At 42.1% G+C, this 14740-nt stretch overlaps 1 protein-coding gene across 1 annotated transcript in view; it reads right to left on the bottom strand.

Moving 5' to 3' along the window:
- LOC134212799 (roundabout homolog 1-like) overlaps positions 1–14740 on the bottom strand; it is a 331449-nt gene that overhangs the window by 212198 nt on the left and 104511 nt on the right. The gene's annotated exons all lie outside the window — the stretch shown is intronic.

Below are 14740 nucleotides of genomic sequence, written 5' to 3'. Positions count from 1 at the left end.
GAGGCCAGGAAGCCTCCTTTCAAGAGGTCAGGAAGCCTCCTTTCAAGAGGACAGGAAGCCTCCTTTCAAGAGGCCAGGAAGCCTCCTTTCTAGAGGCCCAGAAGCCTCCTTTCAAGAGACCCGGAAGCATTCTTTCAAGAGGCCCGCAAGCCTCCTTTCAAGAGGCCAGGAAGCCTCCTTACAAGGGGCCAGGAAGCCTCCATTCAAGAGGCCCGGAAGCCTCCTTTCAAGAGGCCCGAAGCCTCCTTTCAAGAGGCCAGGAAGCCTCCTTTCAAGAGGCCCGGAAGCCTCCTTTCAAGAGGCCCAGAGCCTCCTTTCAAGAGGCCAGGAAGCCTCCTTTCAAGAGGCCCGGAAGCCTCCTTTCAAGAGGCCCGGAAGCCTCCTTTCAAGAGGCCCGGAAGCCTCCTTTCAAGAGGCCCGGAAGCCTCCTTTCAAGAGGCCCGGAAGCCTCCTTTCAAGAGGCCCGGAAGCCTCCTTTCAAGAGGCCCGGAAGCCTCCTTTCAAGAGGCCAGGAAGCCTCCTTTCAAGAGGCCAGGAAGCCTCCTTTCAAGAGGCCAGGCCTCCTTTCAAGAGGCCCGGAAGCCTCCTTTCAAGAGGCCCGGAAGCCTCCTTTCAAGAGGCCAGGAAGCCTCCTTTCAAGAGGCCCAGGCCTCCTTTCAAGAGGCCAGAAGCCTCCTTTCAAGAGGCCAGGAAGCCTCCTTTCAAGAGGCCCGGAAGCCTCCTTTCAAGAGGCCCAGGCCTCCTTTCAAGAGGCCAGAAGCCTCCTTTCAAGAGGCCCAGAAGCCTCCTTTCAAGAGGCCAGGAAGCCTCCTTTCAAGAGGCCAGGAAGCCTCCTTTCAAGAGGCCCAGGAAGCCTCCTTTCAAGAGGCCCGGAAGCCTCCTTTCAAGAGGCCCAGAGCCTCCTTTCAAGAGGCCAGAAGCCTCCTTTCAAGAGGCCTGAAGCCTCCTTTCAAGAGGCCAGAGCCTCCTTTCAAGAGGCCCGGAAGCCTCCTTTCAAGAGGCCGGAAGCCTCCTTTCAAGAGGCCCAGAAGCCTCCTTTCAAGAGGCCCGGAAGCCTCCTTTCAAGAGGCCAGAAGCCTCCTTTCAAGAGGCAGGAAGCCTCCTTTCAAGAGGCCCGGAAGCCTCCTTTCAAGAGGCCAGGAAGCCTCCTTTCAAGAGGCCAGAAGCCTCCTTTCAAGAGGCCAGGAAGCCTCCTTTCAAGAGGCCCGGAAGCCTCCTTTCAAGAGGCCCGGAAGCCTCCTTTCAAGAGGCCAGGAAGCCTCCTTTCAAGAGGCCCAGGCCTCCTTTCAAGAGGCCAGGAAGCCTCCTTTCAAGAGGCCAGGAAGCCTCCTTTCAAGAGGCCCGGAAGCCTCCTTTCAAGAGGCCAGGAAGCCTACTTTCAAGAGGCCAGGAAGCCTCCTTTCAAGAGGACCAGAAGCCTCCTATCAAGAGGCCAGGAAGCCTCCTTTCAAGAGGCCCAGAAGCCTCCTTTCAAGAGGCCAGAAGCCTCCTTTCAAGAGGCCAGGAAGCCTCCTTTCAAGAGGCCCGAAGCCTCCTTTCAAGAGGCCAGAGCCTCCTTTCAAGAGGCCAGGAAGCCTCCTTTCAAGAGGCCAGGGAAGCCTCCTTTCAAGAGGCCCGGAAGCCTCCTTTCAAGAGGCCAGGAAGCCTCCTTTCAAGAGGCCCAGGCCTCCTTTCAAGAGGCCCAGAAGCCTCCTTTCAAGAGGCTCAGGAAGCCTCCTTTCAAGAGGCTCAAGCCTCCTTTCAAGAGGCCAGGAAGCCTCCTTTCAAGAGGCTCAGAAGCCTCCTTTCAAGAGGCTCAGAAGCCTCCTTTCAAGAGGCTCAGAAGCCTCCTTTCAAGAGGCTCGAAGCCTCCTTTCAAGAGGCTCAGAGCCTCCTTTCAAGAGGCTCAGGCCTCCTTTCAAGAGGCTCAGGAAGCCTCCTTTCAAGAGGCCCAGGAAGCCTCCTTTCAAGACGCTCAGGAAGCCTCCTTTCAAGAGGCCCGGAAGCCTCCTTTCAAGAGCTCAGAAGCCTCCTTTAAGAGGCTCAAGGCTTCCTTTCAAGAGGCTCGGCCTCCTTCAAGAGCCTCCTGGAGAGCCTTCATAAGAAGCCCGGAAGCCTCCTTTCAAGAGGCTCGGAAGCTTCCTTTCAACAGGCTCGGAAGCCTCCTTTCAAGAGGCTCGGAAGCTTCCTTTCAACAGGCTCGGAAGCCTCCTTTCAAGAGGCCCGGATGCCTTCTTATAAGAGGCCCGGAAGCCTCCTTTCAAGAGGCCCGGAAGCCTCCTTTCAAGAGGCCCTATGTGTCTATGTGTAGTTCAGTCATTACCTAACTTGTCTAGAGAAGAATACTTTTTATAGATTGGTTTTATTCATCATTAATATTTGCCAAACTTTCACTACTATCCACTCTTTGTGCGATAATATCGTTTATGAAAGCTATCATTGAGAATTCACTGCGTTTTTTCAGTTGTTTTTGGTTTATTAATGAACACCGTGATTCATAAGTAGGCAATGGTAATGAGTGGTAGTGACGTCCACCTTAGTTTTTGAAGCGCAAAGAGTAAAAACTGTTTTTGAACTGATTCTATGCGGTTCACATGTGTTTCTTGAGACGGAACTCAAACTACACCACTGCAGTATTCTAAATGATTATGAGGAGAGAGAATCAAAGTTTTATTTCTTTCTTCCAATTTCGAACTTCTCATATGAAGTTTGATAAGTGATAAACTTCTCATTGTTTCAAAAATCAGGTTAATAAAGAAAAAAAAATGAAGTTTGAAATGATAAGTGAGAGAAAAATGTTTCACTACTCATTTCTCACTTGTCACTTCTAACTTTTGAGAAGTGAGAAATGGGAAATTGGAAATGAAGAGTAAGAAGTGAGATGTGATACGTCTCACTTTTAATTTCTTACAGTGAAAAGTGAAAAGTAATAAGATTGAAGTAAGACGTCACATCATCTTATTTCAATCCTGCCACCAGTCAGTTCGAACTCTTTTTCTTCGTTTTCAATTCTCATTACTCATTTTTTACTTCGCACTTCTCACTTTTTACATTGAGAAGTGAGAAATGAGCAGTAAGACGTCTCATTTCTCATCTTCTTATATATATATATATATATATATATATATATATATATATATATATCTAAAACAAAGTTGGCATTTGTACGACCGCGAATCACTCAAGAATAGACAGCCCAATTTTTGCTAATTCATATTCGTTTTATTCTCTTTTTACGAGGAAAAATGTTACGGTGAAATTGCAATGCTTTGCAAATCAAAACTCAATCTTTTCGATGAAATGGGTTTTCGTACAATTTGAATGTAATTTCTAAAAAAATTAAACAAAATTCTAAGCATAACCGATTCGTTTTCTGTATAAATTGTGGACGCGAAATATTATATCAGAAAATTGATCATTTTTTGGAGAAACAAAGTTCGCCGGGTCACCTAGTTTTTCATATTTTACTTTTTATTTCTTACTTCTCAATTAATAATTATCACTTCATAGTTTTAGTAGGGTAAGGGAGGTATTTTGGACCGCTTTAGGAGATGGCTGAACAATTTTTCGAATAAAAGTTAGAGTTTGTAATAATGCTTGATCAATTCCCTATGAATCTACAAAGTGGTGAATGCTAAGTATGATTTGTAGGTAAAAATGTTGTAAATCCCACCGAATGAACCAAACTATCATAAATTCTGAAGATATGTGAGATTTAATTTTGGACCGCCTGTTTTTATTTTGGACCACCTATTGAACATATTTTGGACCACTCGAATAATTTTGTATTGTTTGCAAAGTTATGTTACTATTAGATTAAATTAGTGATCTGCAGCATTTTAGGCGCTTTCATCCTGAAAGTCCTTGCTAAGCAATACATTTTTATAAGCATAGAACAATATCTACCAGCTAAGGATATTGAAACTAACATCAATTTCAGTACCACTCGGTACAACATCATGGAAGCAAAACAAACGTGCGGCCACCTGGTCACTCCTACCCTGCCACATTTTTATGTAGTTTGCCAGATCTGTTTCATTTACGTCATTTATAGTAGTGGGTTCTTTCTTGCTCGAAACATAATCGTAGAACGCGGAACTCTCTTTCATTGGCAAGCAGCACGGACGGAGAGCTCTAGCAAAGATTGGTTCTTGTCATGGAGCTTTCTTAACTATTCTGCCCACAATAGCATATTTGTCCCATATAGATGGGAATTCTAGCAAGGATGGGACTGATATGCGATCATAAACAATATTTTCGTATGGACATAATAAAAACAGCTACATGTTGGGTTAATAGACATTTTTATGTCTTTCATTTTCTACATCAATGAACGGTAATTTATAAATACGGTATGAACAGTAATTGATTAATGGTTTGATACTAGAGAAACAAATGGTTGGTAAAAAACAAAAGTTTAAGCGATCTAGAACTTAGAAAGAAGATATGTCGAAAATATGTTCGGCTCAATGAAAAATGAACCTATTTTGGACATGCCTCAGAATACTGTTTTTAAATTTACGATGTTGTGCTCGAGATAGGAAACTGCTTCTATTAGGTTGTAATAAGTCAACAACATCATTCACATGTTTTGAATATATGTACAAATAAACTTACAGCTTTTGAAAGTTGACTTCAATTTTACAATGTCGTCTTAGTTTTGGTCTAATCCAGCCAGAATGTTTAAATGCGTGCAAATATTCTTAATAATTGCAATATTTTATAAGATACAAATGTAGGAAATACCTTATGGATAGTTTCTTCTAGCAATAAAATTTAAATGTTGCATGTTTTATTTAGTTTTGTGTGATATAAATACAAAATTCAGCTGGGTGGTCCAAAATATGAGCCCGGTCCAAAATACAGCCGTTACCCTATACCCTACCGTATGGCCAATCGACATTTTCGGCGATAGAACGATATTTTTTGACCTGTTCGACCAAATGGCCTTTCTTTTGCTGAACGACCATTTCACCCAAATGATATTTCCCATCTCACAACTTTTGGTTTAGTGGCCGAATCTGGACGTCGGCGATGAAATAAAATTGTCAACGCTATTATTCATGACTGATAGCTAATCCGAAAATCGAACTACAAAATTCACAGTCGTAATCCAACCACATTTCAAAATTACTTTTCTAATTTTTACGTATTTTTCTTTTGATTCAAATCAACATATGTTTAATACCTACGGCATATTTTAGATCAGAGTTAAGCCCGTGTAGAAGTGACGATCAAATCTCCGGAAGTGAAACCGTTAAAGCCGCCCATTCAAGTTGGGATAATCTGGTTAAAGTAACCATATTGTGACTGAATCATATATAATCTACTGTGATCGATGTGCAATGTGTGTGCTGCTCGGGTATTGCGTATGGGTATTGCATACGGTATTGCATATAATCTGAGCTCCTGAATCTGCATCATAGGTTCACGTTTATTTCACAAATGCTTTGATCATTATCAAGGGGCGAGACCACAATCTAGTGCCGGTAAGCCCACCCATCTCAAATTCAGCCATGACGGTTACTGGACGGCCAATGAAGTAATGCGCAATTCCGGCGCATTACCTCATTATTGGCCGTGCATTAACTGTCAAGGCTGAATTGTCACTGGGTGTACATTTTTGGCGTACTTATCTACATGATAATCGTGCATCACGATCAGAATCAGAAACTCATCTACTATTGGAACCTAGGACGAAGCAACCAAAATTTCGGATAAGAAGGGATGTTTTGGATTACTCAGCTAGCATATTAAGTATTTTTTGTATGGTGGGAGCGCAAAAGAGAACTTTGAAGCTCCGTTAAGGTGATTGAAACTGAATGTGAACCAAAAGTGAACCAATTGGTTTGGTTAGGAACAAATTGAAGTACAATCTGTAATTCTGGTTGCTAGGGAGGTCTTTTTGTTCGGTAATGAATCAACTGAACGTCTGAACGTCCAATAAACAAAATATCTTTCCTTCCCATCGAGGATAACCAAAACGATCCAGCTTCAGCTGTTGGAGTAACTCAGTTGGGGGAAGATGTACGGTGCTGCCCCAGGGCGTCACAAAAGAACTGACTGATGATGTCGTTCACAGTTAGCCAAATAGGCGCTTACTTCGTTGATGCTGTCAAACAAGAAACAGTTCAAACACGAAAATTTAACACTGCGTGGTATAGAAAAATCAAATTCAAATTTTCTTTGAAACAGAAACTATTTTTTTTTATTTATTAAGTGTTAGTCTGAGGTGTTACATTTTCTTGTTTTTACTTTTTGTTTTTTTTTTGAAAGGAATGCCGCAATTGAGACCAACGGCAATTAACCGACGCAACGCTACTCTTGTACTTAAAAAGCGCGCGAACAGAGCTCTTTCTCTAGTTCCCACGCTTACCGAACGTCTAAAGTGAAATTAGAATAAGCAATATTTAAATTTGAATTATTAATATAGAACAACAAGGATTTTTTCATTCTACAGAGCCTTCTGCCAATAAATCTTATATGCTTACAAGTTCAGCAATTCGTGCCCTGTTCTCCATTCACTCTACGCACCCACATCATAAAATAGTCATGGAATGTGAGTCGCATACTACTTATCACTATGGTCGAAATCTGTTGTCCTTCTGGCATTAACTGATGACGACCACCTATGACCGGACCCGTTTCGAGCGTACACCGACCGATAACGGCCAGGGAGGCGGTGATTGATTCAAGATAGGACTACCGAACACGTAGCGCTTCCAACTTGACCGCCCCTACCCGCACTGCACCGCATTCCGATTCCTGTTCTGTGTTAGACCAGTCAGTTGCCGGTACAGAAGATAATGGATTTCAATAATAAATTCCGAAAACGATTCAAAACCACAGACAACTTGGTCACTCGGATTGGCAAAAGGGGACAAAACCGGAATCGATTCCCTTCGGTGAAAGGGGAAATGCGGGGGTACTGTTGCGTGCATGTGATCCTTGCATGAGACACTTCCCTCTACGGCGATGGGCGTGCGGGTTCACTTTTTGTGGTGTTGTTTTGATTTTTCCGACCTCAATGGTTCTTCAACGTGATTTAGAGATGGGGTTCTGCTGATGCTGCTGCTGGTATACCTGAAGCAATCGGACGATATGGGGCGACACGACAGATCCTCGAGCCACAGCACAGTGAGAGCTCAATCATCGTTGTCGTTCGGGTTGTCGAGCATCGTCGTTACTCATCTGTAGAGGGATGGAATTCGTAATCGAAATCAGCATACTGATTGTGATGGTGGTTATGGTGAAATGGGGAGACCTCATGCGTATTGTTTCCCAAAATGCTGAGCTGTGCTGTAGGTTTCGACTTTATCGAGTGTGAATCGTGTACTGAATTGATTTAAATTGAACCAATCCAGCTTCCGGATGTGGGAGGTTTCAGGATGATGACGCAAAGCACTTTCTCGTGCTGCAATGTAGGTGTGTTTCAGGTCCAGGCTCTTGCATTCCTGGTATCGATACTTGAAAATTTGTATGGAAGATTTTCGTTGTGCGTTAAGTAATGTAATTTGTCAGAAAAGCAGAACAATAAAAGTATGTACAGAATTCATTTTAAAATATTACAAGTTATTACTATTCTTCCCACATTACGATCCTTTACTACAAACAATCCACTTTCTTATACGAAATAAAAAGAGAAAAGACCACACTGAAGCTCTATGTTTCGAACCATCCCACGACATTCAACGCTGTGTCCACAACCCATCATCAAACGCCGAGACGACAGAACAATCACGATGCGTATCATTTTCTTGCGCTCGTATTTGTCTTGTCTAATGTGTTTGCTTACGCGTTTGGAGAAATTTATCTTCATTCCTTTCATCCAGACGCAACTAAGAAGGTACCATCTACTTGTAAATGTACATATTGACATTGTCCCAACGGAAGTTTAATTGAATTTCCAGAATCGCAGACAACTCAACCTATCTTTATAACAAATGCGCCAATACTCGGGTTTAAAACTGTGCATCGAACAGGAATCGCTATCCAATGAATCACGATGCGACATACTATAAAACCACCACAAGTGTGCCATTAGTCAACGGGTGTCACGACCAAAAACCAACACGGCGCCAGCGATTGTCACCGACTGCGACCAAACTAAATGCGTCGACGGGTAACCCCTAACCTCGATTTTCATTTCGTTTCTTACTGTGAAGCCAAACACGACCGATCTAGCGACCGAAACCAAACATGCCAAGATTAAATTTAAACTTCGACGAGATAACTAAGCGCAGCCCAGTCAGATAGGTTCAAGGGAGTACCTATGTGAGAAGAGAAGTCATCTCTCCATTCCTCTTACCACCAGCATATCCGTCGATTGAAACGGAATTCAGCATATTTTTCTATCCTTCTCGCTGCCTGCGGCAGAAGGTTCCTCAGCTAATCAGTTCCGAAGGATAAAAGTTCGAAAATTGATTTGGATCATTATCCCTAATCGGGGAGGGACCACTTTTGGCATCATGTCTACCAATTAATGACCGTCCCGAAGCAACCCACTTTTATCAGTCCATTTGTCTTTTCCGTTTCGATCGACTCTGCCTCTGTGCATAGCATCACATCCTATCGGCTAGGTTTTCAATCATGTTACTCTTGCTCAGGAAGGATTTAGCACAATCCTGAATGAGAGCAAACAAAAAAGAATCCGGAAAAAATTAAAACGAAAAGCCGGTAAGCGCTCACTTTTCAGTTCACACACTGATCTACAGTTTTACGGCTTCCCACATGCCGAGGGAGTATGCTCTCGAGTGCAACCAGACCCACGCCCACAAACTCCCACACACATACATAGACACAAGCAGAGACATATGTATATGGGTCAATTAAGATAAGAATAGTTGTTGAAAGTTTAATGGCCAGGAGGATCTGGGCTGCTTCTCGACAGCCGGACGGAAAGTCGCTTGTTCATTATCATTGTCCGCCCGCTATGGTTTAGTTACTCACTGCGGGGATGGTCTTTATCGTGGACACGGTTGGCTGGCCGGCTGCTGGTGAGAGTGTGGCTATTTTTCTCCTCCTGAGCTTCCTAAAAATTATGCTTCCCATTTTTCAACGATCGGGATGTGCATTTCTGTGTGACAGACAAATTATGATTGAATTGCTTAATATAGTGCATATATATTTAAGCTCCAATCACGAAATATATTTTAATGTTTTAGTTTCAACCACATCTTCCATGCAAAAAAAATGAGGTGCGGTTTGTTTGTCCATGGAATTATTGAATTATTAGGGTCGGCAATATTTATATGAAAACCCAGAATAATCCACCTAGCGTTGATGGTGCCTTTCTCGTGTATTATAAAACAAAAAAACACATAAGAAAATCACATAAGAGAGGTCAAAATGGACTTTAGGAAGATAGATTCAGCTATTTCCATCAATTCACATTTAATTGCGTTCATTTGAATGCATTGCAACAGTTTTTGAATTTTTTTCCAAGAAGGGACCCTTGGGAAAAATGGGAAAAAAATAATGTTTTTTTAATAATTCCGGAACGCAATGGCCAATTGGGCCAATTTTCAATAGCAAAAAATTAGGAAGGATTCCGCGTCGAAGCAAATCGGATGAGGCGAAGTACAAAAAAGGTGTGTCTCACATTTTTTTGTACACACACACACATACATACATACACACATACAGACACATCCTGACACGGATTTCATCTAACTCCTGACAAGGTATTCATCGAAATCCTGACAAGGATTTAATCGAAATCCTGACACGAATTTCATCGAAAGCCTGACAAGGATTTCATCGAAAGCCTGATAAGGATTTCATCGAAATTATGACTAGGATTTCATCGAAATACTGACAAGGATTTTATCGAAATACTGACAAGTATTTCATTGACATCCGGACTAGGATTTCATCGAAATCTGGACTAGGATTTCGACATCGGCATCCGGACTAGGATATCATCGAAATCCGGACTAGGATTTCATCGAAATCTGGACAAGGATTTCATCGAAATCCGGACAAGGATTTCATCGAAATCCGGACAAGGATTTCATCAAAATCCAGACAAGGATTTCATCGAAATCCTGACGAGGATTTCATTGAAATCCTGACGAAGATTTCATTGAAATCCTGACGAAGATTTCATCGAAATGCTGACAAGGATTTCATCGAAATCCTGACAAGGATTTCATCGAAATCCTGACAAGGATTTCATCGAAATCCTGACAAGGATTTCATCGAAATCCTGACAAGGATTTCATCGACATCCTGACAAGGATTTCATCGACATCCTGACAAGGATTTCATCGACATCTTGACAAGGATTTCATCGAAATCCTAACAATGATTTCATCGAAATCCTATTAAGGATTTCATCGAAATTCTGACAAAGATTTCTTCGAAATCCTGACAAGGAATACATCGAATTCCTGACAAGGAATACATCGAATTCCTGACAAGGATTTCATCGAAACCCTGACGAGGATTTCATCGAATTTCTAACAAGGATTTCATCGAAATCCTGACGAGGATTTCATCGAAATCCTGACGAGGATTTCATCGAAATCCTGACAAGGATTTCATCGAAATCCTGACAAGGATTTCATCGAATTTCTAACAAGGATTTCATCGAAGTCCTGACGAGGATTTCATCGAAATCCTGACGAGGATTTCATCGAAATCCTGACGAGAATTTCATCGAAATCCTGACGAGGATTTCATCGAAATCCTGACGAGGATTTCATCGAAATCCTGACGAGGATTTCATCGAAATCCTGACGAGGATTTCATCGAAATCCTGACGAGGATTTCATCGAAATCCTGACGAGGATTTCATCGAAATCCTGACGAGGATTTCATCGAAATCCTGACGAGGATTTCATCGAAATCCTGACGAGGATTTCATCGAAATCCTGACGAGGATTCCATCGAAATCCTAACGAGGATTTCATCGAAATCATGACGAGGATTGCATAGAAATCCTGGCGAGGATTTCATCGAAATCCTGACGAGGATTTCATCGAAATCCTGACGAGGATTTCATCGAAATCCTGACGAAGATTTCATCGAAATCCTGACGAGGATTTCATGGAAATTCTGACGAGGATTTCATCGAAATCCTGACGAGGATTTCATCGATATCCTGACAAGGATTTCATCGAATTTCTAACAAGGATTTCATCGAAGTCCTGACGAGGATTTCATCGAAATCCTGACGTGGAATTCATCGAAATCCTGACGAGCATTTTATCGAAATCCTGACGAGGATTTCATCGAAATCCTGTAGAGTTTTTCATCAAAATCCTGACGAGGATTTCATAGAAATCCTGACGAGGATTTCATCGAAATTCTGACGAGGATTTCATCGAAATCCTGACGAGGATTTCATCGAAATCCTGACGAGGATTTCATTGAAATCCTGACGAGGATTTCATCGAAATCATGACAAGGATTTCATCGAAATCCTGACGAGGATTGCATAGAAATCCTGGCGAGGATTTCATCGAAATCCTGACGAGGACTTCGTCGAAATCCTGACAAGGATTTCATCGAAATCCTGACGAGGATTTCATCGAAATCCTGGCGAGGATTTCATCGAAATCCTGACGAGGATTTCATCGAAATCCTGACGAGGATTTCATCGAAATCCTGACGAGGATTTCATCGAAATCCTGACGAGGATTTCATCGAAATCCTGACGAGGATTTCATCGAAATCCTGACGAGGATTTCATCGAAATCCTGACAAGGATTTCATCGAAATCCTGACAAGGATTTCATCGAAATCCTGACGAGGATTTCATCGAAATCCTGACGAGGATTTCATCGAAATCCTGACGAGGATTTCATCGAAATCCTGACGAGCATTTCATCGAAATCCTTACGAGCATTTCATCGAAATCCTTACGAGGATTTCATCGAAATCCTTACGAGGATTTCATCGAAATACTTGCGAGGATTTCATCGAAATCCTTACGAGGATTTCATCGAAATCCTTACGTGGATTTCATCGAAATCCTTACGAGGATTTCATCAAAATTCTGACGAGGATTTCATCGAAATCCTTACGAGGATTTCATCGAAATCTTGACGAGGAACTCATCGAAATCCTGACGTGGATTTCATCGAAATCTTGACGAGGATTTCATCGAAATCCTGACGAGGATTTCATCGAAATCCTGACGAGGATTTCATCGAAATCCTGACGAGGATTTCATCGAAATCCTGACGAGAGTTTCATCGAAATCCTGACGAGGATTTCATCGAAATCCTGACGAGGATTTCATCGAAATCCTGACGAGGATTTCATCGAAAACCTGACGAGGATTTCATCGAAATCCTGACGAGGATTTCATCGAAATCCTGACGAGGATTTCATTGAAATCCTGACGAGGATTTCATCGAAATCCTGACGAGGATTTCATCGAAATCCTGACGAGGATTTCATCGAAATCCTGACGAGTATTTCATCGAAATCCTGACAAAGATTTCATCGAAATCCTGACGAGGATTTCATCGAAATCCTGACAAAGATTTCATCGAAATCCTGGCAAGGATTTCATCGAAATCCTGGCAAGGATTTCATCGAAATCCTGGCAAGGATTTCATCGAAATCCTGGCAAGGATTTCATCGAAATCCTGGCAAGGATTTCATCGAAATCCTGGCAAGGATTTCATCGAAATCCTGGCAAGGATTTCATCGAATTCCTGACAAGGATTTCACCGAAATCCTGACAAGGATTTCATCGAAATCCTGACAAGGATTTCATCGAAATCCTGACGAGGATTGCATAGAAATCCTGACGAGGATTTCATCGAAATCTTGACGAGGATTTCATCGAAATCCTGACGAGGATTTCATCGAAATCCTGACGAGGATTTCATCAAAATCCTGATAAGGATTTCATCGAAATCCTGACGAGGATTTCATCGAAATCCTGACGAGGATTTCATCGAAATCCTTACGAGGATTTCGTCGAAATCCTTACGAGGATTTCGTCGAAATCCTTACGAGGATTTCATCGAAATCCTCACGAGGATTTCATCGAAATCCTCACGAGGATTTCATCGAAATCCTCACGAGGATTTCATCGAAATCCTCACGAGGATTTCATCGAAATCCTGACGAGGATTTTATCGAAATCCTGACGAGGATTTCATCGAAATCCTGACGAGGATTTCATCGAAATCCTGACGAGGATTTAATCAAAATCATTGAAATCCTGACGAGGATTTCATCGAAATCCTGACGAGGATTTAATCAAAATCATTGAAATCCTGACGAGGATTTCATCGAAATCCTGACGAGGATTTCATCGAAATCCTGACAAGGATATAATCGGAATCCTGACAAGGATTTCATCGAAATCCTGACAATGATATCATGGAAATCCTGACAAGGATTTCATCGAATTTCAAACAAGGATTTCATCGAAGTCCTGACGAAGATTTCATCGAAATCCCGACTAGGATTTCATCGAAATCTCGACGAGGATTTCATCGAGGATTTTATCGAAATCCTGACGAGGATTTCATCGAAATCCTGACGAGGATTTCATCGAAATCCTGACGAGGATTTCATCGAAATCCTGACAAGGATTTCATCGAAATCCTGACAAGGATTTCATCGAAATCCTGACGAGGATTTCATCGAAATCCTGACGAGAATTTCATCGAAATCCTGACGAGAATTTCATCGAAATCCTGACACGAATTTCATCGAAATCCTGACGATGATTTCATCGAAATCCTGACGAGGATTTCATCGAAATCCTGACGAGGATTTCATCGAAATCCTGACGAGGAATTCATCGAAATCCTTACGAGGATTTCATCGAAATCCTGACGAGGATTTCATCGAAATCCTGACGAGGATTTCATCGAAATCCTGACGAGGATTTCATCGAAATCCTGACGAGGATTTCATCGAAATCCTGACGAGGATTTCATCGAAATCCTGACGAGGATTTCATCGAAATCCTGACGAGAATTTCATCGAAATCCTGACGAGGATTTCATCGAAATTCTGACAAGGATTTCATCAAAATCCTGACGAGAATTACATCGAAATCCTGACAAGGATTTCATCGAAATCCTGACGAGGATTTCATCGAAATCCTGAGGAGGATTTCATCGAAATCCTGACGAGGATTTAATTGAAATCCTGGCGCGGATTTCATCGAACTGCTGACGAGGATTTCATCGAAATCCTGACGAGGATTTCATTGAAATCCTGATATCATCGAAATCCCGACAAGGATTTCATCAAAATCCTGACAAGGATTTCATCGAAATCCTGACAAGGATTTCATCGAAATCCTGACAAGGATTTCATCGAAATCCTGACGAGGATTTCATCGAAATCCTGACGAGGATTTCATCGAAATCCTGACGAGGATTTCATCGAAATCCTGACGAGGATTTCATCGAAATCCTGACGAGGATTTCATCGAAATCCTGAGGAGGATTTTACCGAAATCCCGACAAGGATTTCATCGAAATCCTGGCAAGGATTTCATCGAAATCCTGACGAGGATTTCATCGAAATCCTGACGAGGATTTCATCAAAATCATGACGAGGATTTAATCGAAACCGGACAAGGATTTCATCGAAATCCTGACAAGGATTTCATCGAAATCCTGACAAGGATTTCATCGAAATCCTGACAAGGATTTCATCGAAATCCTGACAAGGATTTCATCGAAATCCTGACAAGGATTTCATCGAAATCCTGACAAGGATTTCATCGAAATCCTGACAAGGATTTCATCGAAATCCTAACAAGGATTTCATCGAAATC

Source organism: Armigeres subalbatus, chromosome 2 (genome assembly GCF_024139115.2).
Source record: "Armigeres subalbatus isolate Guangzhou_Male chromosome 2, GZ_Asu_2, whole genome shotgun sequence".
NCBI lineage: Eukaryota > Metazoa > Arthropoda > Insecta > Diptera > Culicidae > Armigeres > Armigeres subalbatus.
Note: the sequence above shows the minus strand (reverse complement) of the source record. Positions and strands in the feature narration are given on the sequence as shown.